Raw genomic sequence first — 9,786 nt, 5'->3', positions numbered from 1 at the left:
GAGGTAGGGGACTCACTGGGCTGTGGTGACCCTGCATTGTGAAGGGTGCGAGCCTTCGAAACCAGGAGCCAGGTGAGATGTGGACCCAGCATCCTGCAGTTCTCAGACAGAGGGTCTCCTAGAAAAAGCATGAACTAAGTTGATCCTCCTTTGAAGCAGGGGACAGAGAAAATGACCCAGGCAGGTCACACTGGCCTTATGGTATTGTGATAACAAGCAATTCCTGTAGAAGCAGATCTGAACCGTGAGTACTAAGGTGGCACACTTTGTGTGACAAGGCGGGGGAGAGAAACGGTATGTGAGCTCATCCCAACCAGGAGGAATGGTGGGGAGCTGGGCGAGGGAGAGAAAGACTCAGAAGCAGGGCCATTTGAAAAGGTCCCAGAGCTGCAGATGGAAAGTCACCCTGTGGGGACTGCGACCTCCCTCGTGTGTAGGCACTGGCCAGTGCTGACCCCAGGTCACTGAGGCCCCGCCTGAGAGAAAAGAGGCTCCCGGCGCCTTGCAACTTCAGTACCCATGCCTGAACTCCCCTCCTTGATCTCTACGGTCTGTGTCTCCTCCGTTCCTTCCTGACCTTTCCTCAATGAAGAGGGGGAGCAGGCAGTGGGAGGTGAGGGTGGAGAAGAGAGGCAGAGAGCCGTGACAAAACAAAAGGAAAATCACGAAGGGAGGCTGGGCCCTGGGGATGGGCTTCTTGCAAAATCTCGCGTTTCATTAAATATAGAAAGGTAGGATGAAAAAAATAATATTCACTCATTGTTACAGTTTCAAAGTCAGAAGCTGGCCTTGATTTCAAAGAACTTGTATGTAATGTGATGCATGGCTTTCTCTTCTGTCTCTCTTTTTATAGGTAAGTGACATTTCATTCTGCTCATCCCCAAGGCAAAGTTGGATGTTTTTAAAGTGGAAAAAAAAAATGAGCGGAAAAAGAAACGGGGAAGGTGGGAAGAGGTGGCAAGTCCAGGGGTCGCAAAGGTAGGTGCCCACTGAATTCATCATCCTTTGCACGGACAGGCAAGGGGGAGGCTTGGCCCCCCTGAGTCGGTGGTGAATACCTTTCCCGAGGACTAGAGGTCCCAGGCGTGGTGGTGGCTTTTGAGATGGGAGACACCTTTGCTCTTGGAAAGCAGTCGGTCGCCACGGGGTCTTTCTCTGGTGAAGTTTCGAATTCTGAAATGAGTTGGAGTTTTGTGTCTGATGCGATGAATCAGCTACTTCGCTGTGCGTTGGTGGTAGAGGAAGTAGGGGAAAGAAAGCATGTTTACAGCTGGAGAAGCAGAAGTGAAACCTCCCAGCACAGGAATGTGGAAGGTGATCGTTTCTGTCATGATCAGACTGCAAGTGGTATGGAAATTTCTGGATAGAAAGATTTGTGGAACTGGTGGGGAAATTGAGGTGCTCTGGTACATTACAGATCATTTACTTAATTTTAAGGCGTGTCTAATTGCTGTGGACGTGTTTTTCTACACCTTCCTTGTCAGCTTTCTCCTTAGCATGAAGCAGAGTGGTTTTCTAAATCTAGAGGCTAATTTGTCATTATAATCTCCTTATTTCTTCTTGGTCATTCAAGGAAGGCATTTTGAAGTTCAAGAAGACTCATTTGGGTTTTCTCTTGTTCTGAAATTCCATGGCTCTCCCCAGAGAGTAAAGCAGAATTGCTTTTATTTTTCCTATACTTGCAAGAGATCCACTGAGGTAATTGACTGATGGCTCTGCCCACATGTATTTGTTATTTTCTTTGAGAGACAGAAAGAAATGTAAAACATTCTATTTAACAGTCTATAAATCTAGATGGGGAACGTAAAACTCAATTCAATAAAAATATTTAAAATGTGCAATCCTCTGCTCTGTCCAATTAAGAGACATAAACAATTGATTGGAGTATGGGTTGGTAGGAAGGGGAAGAGAGAAACAAGTCCAATCTGTGCTGAAGTCCTCAGAGGACAAGATCTCATCCACACAAAAAAGACAAATCTGTAGACAGTGGGAATTTTAGAAAGAGGCAAAAATACCAGACTTCCTTATTAAAGGTATTTAATTCTGTTTCTAAAATTTGGATACACAGATGTTCTTTAAATTCTCTTTTCGTCAGTTTCAACAAAGAGGATAAAAGCTCAAAACACAACTTCCTCCTCTGAAATGGGAGAAGTCCCATTGTGCTTAGAAAATCACAAAACCTCTCTTTCATCTCTTTGCACAATGTCGTTCATACCCAAGCTTGTGGGCTTTTTTTATATTTTCATTTAATACACAGTGACTCATCTCACATTTTCATGGTGACAGGCCTGGGAATGCTCTGGTTATCTTCCCTGCATCGTGGGGGAAACAGAGCTGCCATCTATCTGGGTCCCAGGCCAAGCAAGAGGTCTGCACACACCCCCAACCTGCTTTGAAAATGAAGAAATCCTGCAACCAAGAAGCAGTCTTAGGATTTTGCCCAATGGAGCAGGAAGAAGGTGGGGCTCTTAGCCAGAGGGCTTTCCGTAGCCCCTTTAATAGAAACTGCAGGTTTCTCTTTGCTCTCTTCAGATCGAAGTTGATTGTGTCAGTGACTTAGTTGGAAAATTCAAGTTTTAGAATTCACTGACAGAATAAGGGCTGTGATATAATGTCTTCCTTGTCTTGATATTCTGCCTTTTTTGCAGATGGCAAAGTTGGATGGGCTGGGGGTGGGGCAGCTTTCTCTCCCAGGCTCAGCGGTTCAATACTACAACTTGCCCTGTCGGTTCAGAGGCAAGGGGCTTTGCCAGGCCCGGGTTATTGTAATAGATGAAATTGATGCTTTGGAATTTCCTATTAATCAGGAAGTAACGGGTATATGTTAAGTTTACAAGAAAAATTTCCACAGAGCATATAAGTAAGTGCATGGGTGGGTTTGATTCATTTTAGTGGGCTGCAATTCTCGAACTATGAGAATAAAATTCTATTTGCACCTACCTTATAAACAACACATTCTCCAGCATCACTGTGCCCCATGGACTAGAAGGACAAATGGGCAGTGCTTGCCCACACATATATCCCCAAACACACCACCGCTTGCAAGTACTCACGCACGCAAATGCATATTTTTAGATGCAAACACACATAGCTGTGATTTTGCTGTTGAAAGGTGCCAAGGACCAAAGGCCCTTCTCAGAATCAGACCTGCCCTCTCACTATTGTTTCCCAAGAGATGGAGATACGTGTTCTGTTTTATTCCCCCATCATTTATGAAACGCCTTGCCCAGTCGCTGTATTTAACTTCACAGCTTGGAGGCCAAAGACACCAGGTTCTTCATTTGCTTTGGAATCCTTCAATCTGGCAGCTTCCCCAGCTTCCGTGCCCCTGGTTGGCATGGTGAATCATGTGGGGTCCAGCACCGATCTCCTTTCCTCTGTTTTTGTCTCCACTCCGGGTTCTGTGCTCTTCCTTGACTCTTCCGTCTGTCTGGGCCACTTCTGGCCTGGACCCTGGACAGAGGGCCAGGCTTTCCAATGGATTCGTGTTTCTTGGGCACCAGGATCTCAGGGTTTCAGGAAATAGCAGGGAGTATGATGTGCTACAGACTGAAACAAAGGATATATCGAATTCCACAAGCTTAGCCTTCTGCCACCCCCACAAAGCCTGCTTTGGGGACTACTGAAATCCCCACTCTTCAGGCAAGGAACATTTTGTTACATTTCTTTAAAACTAACCTTTACTGAGTTTCAAACACCATGCTAGCCAGTACACACACACACACACACACACACACATTCATACGTATTTTGTTTTCAGAGCAATCCTACGATGTTGGTTTTATCATCGTCTTTTTATGAACAGGGAAATTAAGGCTTAACAAAATGGGATAATTTGCCTAAGTTTGCTTGACCTTGAAGGCTGAATTTGAATTTGTACCTCTGTACTCCAGTATCCCTGCTCCTAACCACTTGTCTCCCACCCACACCACCTGTGCTCTGTCGGAAGCATGGAGGGTAACAGGGAAGGAAAGTCTTTAAGCTACGTTGGGCTTGCTCCTTTCTTGCTCTTTCCATCAGCCAAACTCTTGGCCACGTAGGCAGCCTCTGGACAGGGCTGTGGAGGAGCCGGCACAGGCAGATGAAATTTCAGGAACTGGACACAGGCCTAGAAGGACTGGGGTTTGAGGCCTGCATCTGCCATGAATTTGCTGTGTGCCCTCAGGCAATTTACTTAATTCTCTGGGCCTCCCATATCATGACAAAGGCATATGAAGTATGATACTGTTTCCTAAGCTTAATAGGAGACCAAACCAGGGAATTGTACCCAAGAAAGTCCTTACTCTCATTACCCAGAGGCCCTTTTTACTCTGGCTCCCCGAATCTCCAAGTCGAGTTCTTGATTTTTCTGATGAGGCCTAGAATCTTTGCCAAAAGCAAGGATCGGTTTCTAGCAGCTTCCTGAGCCTTCCTTCCATTCCTTTCAATACCAGGCCTAGGGGGGAAGAGAATGAGCTCGCCAATCACTCAGAAACACACAGGGGCCCCTGACAGGAGATGGCCCCTCTCCCCAGGTGCCCGCCCCCACCTGCCACACAGGCCACCCATTTCCATTCCCGTGTCTCTTCTTTCTCTATATTCCCTTGATCGTGTTACTAGAACAATAAAAACCAAGTCGATTTGAGATGTAATTCATTATCCCCAAAGGCCAAAGGTTATCAAATGCAGTTAGCAAGAAGGTGATTAGTGCTCTCTCACATCCTCCTTTAGGATTTCAACCTTTCCTTTTTCCAGCAGCATTGAAAAGCAACTCTTTTACTGTGGCCACCACCCGTTAATGGCAGGTTAAAAGAGGAGAAGCTGAACAAAGGAACTAAGACCAGCCGGTGTGTCCTCGGAGCTTGTGTGGCTCTCGTGGAGTTCCCCCGGAACCGGGGCCGTGCATGCATCTGTTGGGCACTGGGGGCCATGTGTGCACATACCACACGCAGTCGGGAAAGCGACTCTCTAAATGCGTCCTGTGTTTGCCAATGGCGTTCACGTGGTCCCTCCTGTCCCTCAGGGAAATTAAGAGAGGATCCCCTCTTGAGACTGACAGCTGCTTTGTCTCACTCCATCCTTTCCTTACCTTATCTCAGGAGTGAGTTATCTTAATCCTGACATTTGCCCGACCATTCATGGTAAAATACATTTTTTGTACAGCAGGGTGAAAACTATTTTGGGTACACAGTGATTACACTGATGTGAAAAGCCAAATGTAGATCCCATGGCAAATGGAGGATAAAGGGCTTTATCTAACTGACAAGGGCACTGTTGTGGGGCCGACTTGTGTCCCTTCCAAAATATGTATGTTGAAGCCTTTACCCCAGTACCTCAGAATATGACTGCATTTGGAGATAAAGCCTTTAAAGAGGAAATGAAGGGAAATTAAGGTCATAGGTGTGGGCCCTCTGCTGGTGTCCTCATAAGAAGAAATTAGGGCACAGACACACAGGAAAGACCACATAAGGACACAGGGAGAACATGACCATCTATAAGCCAAAGGGAGAGGCTTCAGCATGAAGCCAACCTCCAGACACCTTGACCTTAGACTGCTAGCCTCCAGAACTAAGAGAAAATAAATTTCTGTTGTTTCAACCTCCTGGCCTGTGGTACTTTGTTATCACAGCCTATAAGGACTGATGGAGACACGGCGTGAGTTCATCAAGACCGACGCAAGTTGCCTGGTAACATGCAGAGGCTCCCATGGGCCACAAAAAGGCAGGTTTGTAGGTCAAATCCCTGCACTGCCTTATTTTGCTTGACTTTGGCCAGTTACCATTGGGATCCTCAGTTTCCTTATCCATACAATGGGTATGATATATATCCCACTACTGTCGTGAAGATTAATTGAGACAAGGAATAGCAAATATTGTCGCACTCTTAGTGCTCAATATCCAGTTCTCTAACTCTTACTATTTCTCTTAATAGGTAGAGGAATAAATGCAATTTTCTCTGTATGGCAGGTATTGTGCAAAAGTCTCATCCAGGGCACTTCCTTTGATCTGGCCTCTTTTCTCCTGGTAATTGGAGACAAGTGTGTCCTCAGGACTCTGTGCCGGGGTTGTTGAATTCATCAGCCTGTGGGCCAAGGTCTGAGTGAAGGCCTGTACTTTCTACCCTTCACCCCTCCTGACTGATATTCATTAACACTCCACCTTCCTGGCTTGGAGAGGACTGCCTTGGATGCCTGCTCGTGAGAGGTCCAGACCCCCTTTCCTGGGCTGCCTCATCTCCTACTGATTGCAGTTCCTTGATTTACCTGAAACTCACAGTTACTAACAACTGAGGCCAACCTTGAAGGATTCACTTATAATGATTTACATCATTAGAGATGAAATTAGTGACCATGAACATATCATGCACCACAAACACACGATATTGAAGGGGCCAGGGTGTCAACTATTCTGCCAATGTCCTGGTCTATTTGGACATGGAGCTTTGCCTAAAATGTGCCCCTCCCAGAACAGTGGGTCTCAGAATGAAGAAACATACTTGGCGAACACACACAATTTGGACATCTTGAGATGAGAGAAGCCCCTGACCTCCAGGCAGAGGCTGACTGAAAGCCAAGAAGCCCTAACTGACATTCACTTTGTGCATTCACCAGTGACACCGTCCTCAGCATACCCAGTTCACAAACAGACAGAATCAGTCCAAGGGACATGACTCACAGAGCTACACTCACAAAAAGTTGATGGACACACCAGAATTCCAACTGAATAATTCACCATGGGAGAAGACATGACTTTCCAGAGATGGTTGCTGTCAACATTTCTGGAAGCTGAGCTATTGGCACGTTTCTCGGTGGGGAAAGGTCTAAAGTAGAGGTTCTCAGGTATTTTCTGCACCAACATATCTGAGAAATATAGCTGCCCGCCCCCACTGGTGGCCATACCAGGGGTCACCATAATTTTCCATTGGGGCTTACCAGAGGATCTCAGCATGGATGGAATGCTTTGATTGGTCCCTCCCATCATGCCATTAACGTGGCCCTTGGGACCACAGTACTAGGAGATGAGTGGGCCTTGAGGGATGGCTTATTCCACCTTGCCATCCCAGCTCTTTGTCTTGCTTAAAATTCCTTAATTTAAGAGAGTCATCCCTTTGCCTTTAAAGAGGAGAACCCAAATCCTCAATCAATTATGCAAAGCTCTCAAGATTCTGGTCTCTGCTGCTCTCCAGCTTAGCACTTTCCTGGGCTTTCATCTCTCCAGCTACATGGGTTTTGCCTTGGTCTTCGTCTTGGTCTTTGGTCCTTCCGCCTGGAAATCACTCCTGCTCTCTCTTTACCTGGGTGACTCCAGGTGTCCTTTATAACTCAATCCAAGACCCTTCCTTGGGGAAGCCTTCCTGGTCCCCACGCCAGATCACAGCCTCAGGATCAACCCTTTCCCTCAGTGTTTTCGTTCTGATTGACACTGAAGTATCCATTGGTGGTTTGATGCCAGCCCACTAGAAGACCAGTAGCCCCATGATAGCAAGTGCTGGAGCTGCTTTGGCTCCCCATGGTCTGCCCAACACCTGGAACAAAATAGGTACTAATATTGCTCATGGAGGGACTCAGGGAAATGTCCCTGTCCCACAGCAGTGCATTCCTTCCCGGAACAGGATTAGATCAGGAGTGAAACATCACTAGGCAGCCTTTTCAAGAAGGACATAGCTAGGTTCCTCTCTGTGCTCGCCCGAGGTTGAAAGAGCTCATTGTAGACCTCAAGAGGTTGAGTAGTTCCCAACACTGACCTCTTCCCAGAACCACCGGGGGATCTTTTAAAAACAGTAGGTCCCTTGCCCCATGTTCCCACTCAAAGGCTCTCTGGGTGGGTCTGATCTACCTCAGGTGTTTCCATGTGCAGCCAGGCTCAGGAGCCCCTGCTTGGAGACATTCCCTTCTCCCATTGTGTGAGCTTTGATTAGCTCAACTCTAAGTGCACCTTTCTTTTAAGTTCTTGTCATTGCACACTGTGCAAACCACTTCTGGTGTTTCATGTAGCTTGATCCTCATAATATCAAAAGATAGCTGTTGGCATTCCTATTTTGTGGATGAGAAAGCACAGTCCAGAGAGATCAAGCCCCTGACGTAAGGACACACAGCTTCCACATGAAGAAGCAGGATTTGAACTCATGTCTATCTAATTCCAGAGCCTAGCCTATAGATACTATATCATCTCAACTCCCATTCTTGTATCTCCTATGGCATTTACTCTCGGGGACGCCCGGCATCCCTAGGGATTCCCAGGTGGCGCAACAGCTTGAGAGTTGAAGAAAGGGAACTGTGGCCACCACTCTGAGCTGCGCTGGCCCTTTCTTGTTGAACAGGAGTAAGGTGGAAGGTATAATGAGGCAGAAGCAAAGACTTAAGACAATGAATTTTCCCCTTTTAGTCCCCAATTTTGGACAAACATGGGGCCCAGAAATGAGTGAGGGAATTAAATTAACGAACACAATTTCTCCCTGTCATTGAACTCTGACTAATGAGTCTATTTCTGGGTAATAAGAAGGAGCAGGAAGTGACAAGGCAGTGTAATGAATTAGTGGCCCAGAACCTCGTTAGTCAGAATAATCTTTCCACGAAAGATAAATGATGCAAACATTAATTATAAAGCCAGGGTGGAATGCATCCCATTATTTGGCTTCCTAAGAAATCTATCCCAGTTATTATGTGGCATTTCAAACAACAATAATAATAATAAAGTCAAGGCTCAGTGAGAGCTCTAACCCCCGGGAGACTCGCTGATGGTGGGAGCAATGGGAACCAGCTCTGTTTTCAAAAGGGGCCGTTCTTGATTCTCCTGGAAGCCAGCTGTATATCCGGGTTTTGTTGCAGGACCGGTTCCCTGGCTCCAGCCTCTGCAACCCGCAGCCTAGCTGTCTCTCCAGCTTGGTTATTCGACGCGGTCCATGCTGGGTCATTAATTGCAGGTGAGGCCAGGAGTTCAACAGGCACATTCTCCTCCATCCCAAAAGAAAGCACAAGGCCCTGGTTTTTGCCAGGAACTCCAGCATCCTAAAAGGAGGGTCAGAGATCAAAACCATGGAGGAAATGGAGGGTAAAGGGGTGAGGCTCTGGAATCAGCTAGCTTCAAATCCTGGCTCTGCGTGTGGGAAAGGGTTAGCTTGTTTCTTCTTGGGAGAACCGGTAATAGTGGAAGTATCTGATTAAGAGGATTGTTTATGAGGATAAGTAAGGTTGCGCGCAGAAGATGCTTGGCATCTATTACGGGTTCAGTGGCTGGCATCGATTTTTTTTTTTTTTTTTAATGTAGAGCTTAGGCTGTAGAGCTTAGGCTGTAGAGCTAGTGGGCCGTTGGGGCATCAGAGACAGTTCCCTTGGAAGGATGAGGAAGGTGAGACAGGGCAGAGCTACAGTCCAGCCAATGTCACATGGCTGGGGGGGGAGGGCGGGGAGGGGGTGGGGGGGGAGGGGCGGGGCAAGCGCCTGGCCTCCTGGCTGGAGGCTCCAGAGCTTCTGTCATCTCCGGCTGCTTTGTCGCCTGGGACTTTGGTAGGAGCCCAGAAGGGAAGCGGGGAGAGAGAGGAGGACTTCCCTGGGAACTGGAGTAGGAAAGGCTGAATCAGTGAGAAACGCGGTTGCTGAGGCCCGAGTAAATAAACTGGAATTAAAAACTATAAAAAAAGTATTCGGCAACATCCTGGTAATAAACTTGTCTGTGACTTCACAGCTTAGAGGGTCCTCAACTTCTAAAGATTTGAGCTCTCTCGTGGCCACACGGGGGTCAGGAGTGGTTGGCTGTAGGGAGAGGCGCTCCAGTTGGAGAGGCCAAAATGTAGCTTCCTAGGTAGCTG

At 47.0% G+C, this 9,786-nt stretch overlaps 1 protein-coding gene across 1 annotated transcript in view; it reads left to right on the top strand.

The window, feature by feature from the left end:
* The first annotated feature begins 1,268 nt into the window (after window positions 1-1,268).
* The window catches only part of NTM (neurotrimin), a 671,796-nt gene continuing 663,278 nt past the window's right edge, over window positions 1,269-9,786 (top strand). The window contains exon 1 of the mRNA XM_028120840.2: window positions 1,269-1,347. The gene's annotated coding sequence lies outside the window, so the exon portion shown is untranslated. The remainder of the gene's footprint in view (window positions 1,348-9,786) is intronic.

Source organism: Eumetopias jubatus, unplaced genomic scaffold, assembly GCF_037043125.1.
Source record: "Eumetopias jubatus isolate StellerSeaLion01/CBP00866 unplaced genomic scaffold, mEumJub1_p1.0 scaffold_13, whole genome shotgun sequence".
Lineage (NCBI taxonomy): Eukaryota > Metazoa > Chordata > Mammalia > Carnivora > Otariidae > Eumetopias > Eumetopias jubatus.
The sequence above is the reverse complement of the archived record's forward strand: the minus strand, read 5'-3'. Positions and strand labels throughout refer to the sequence as shown.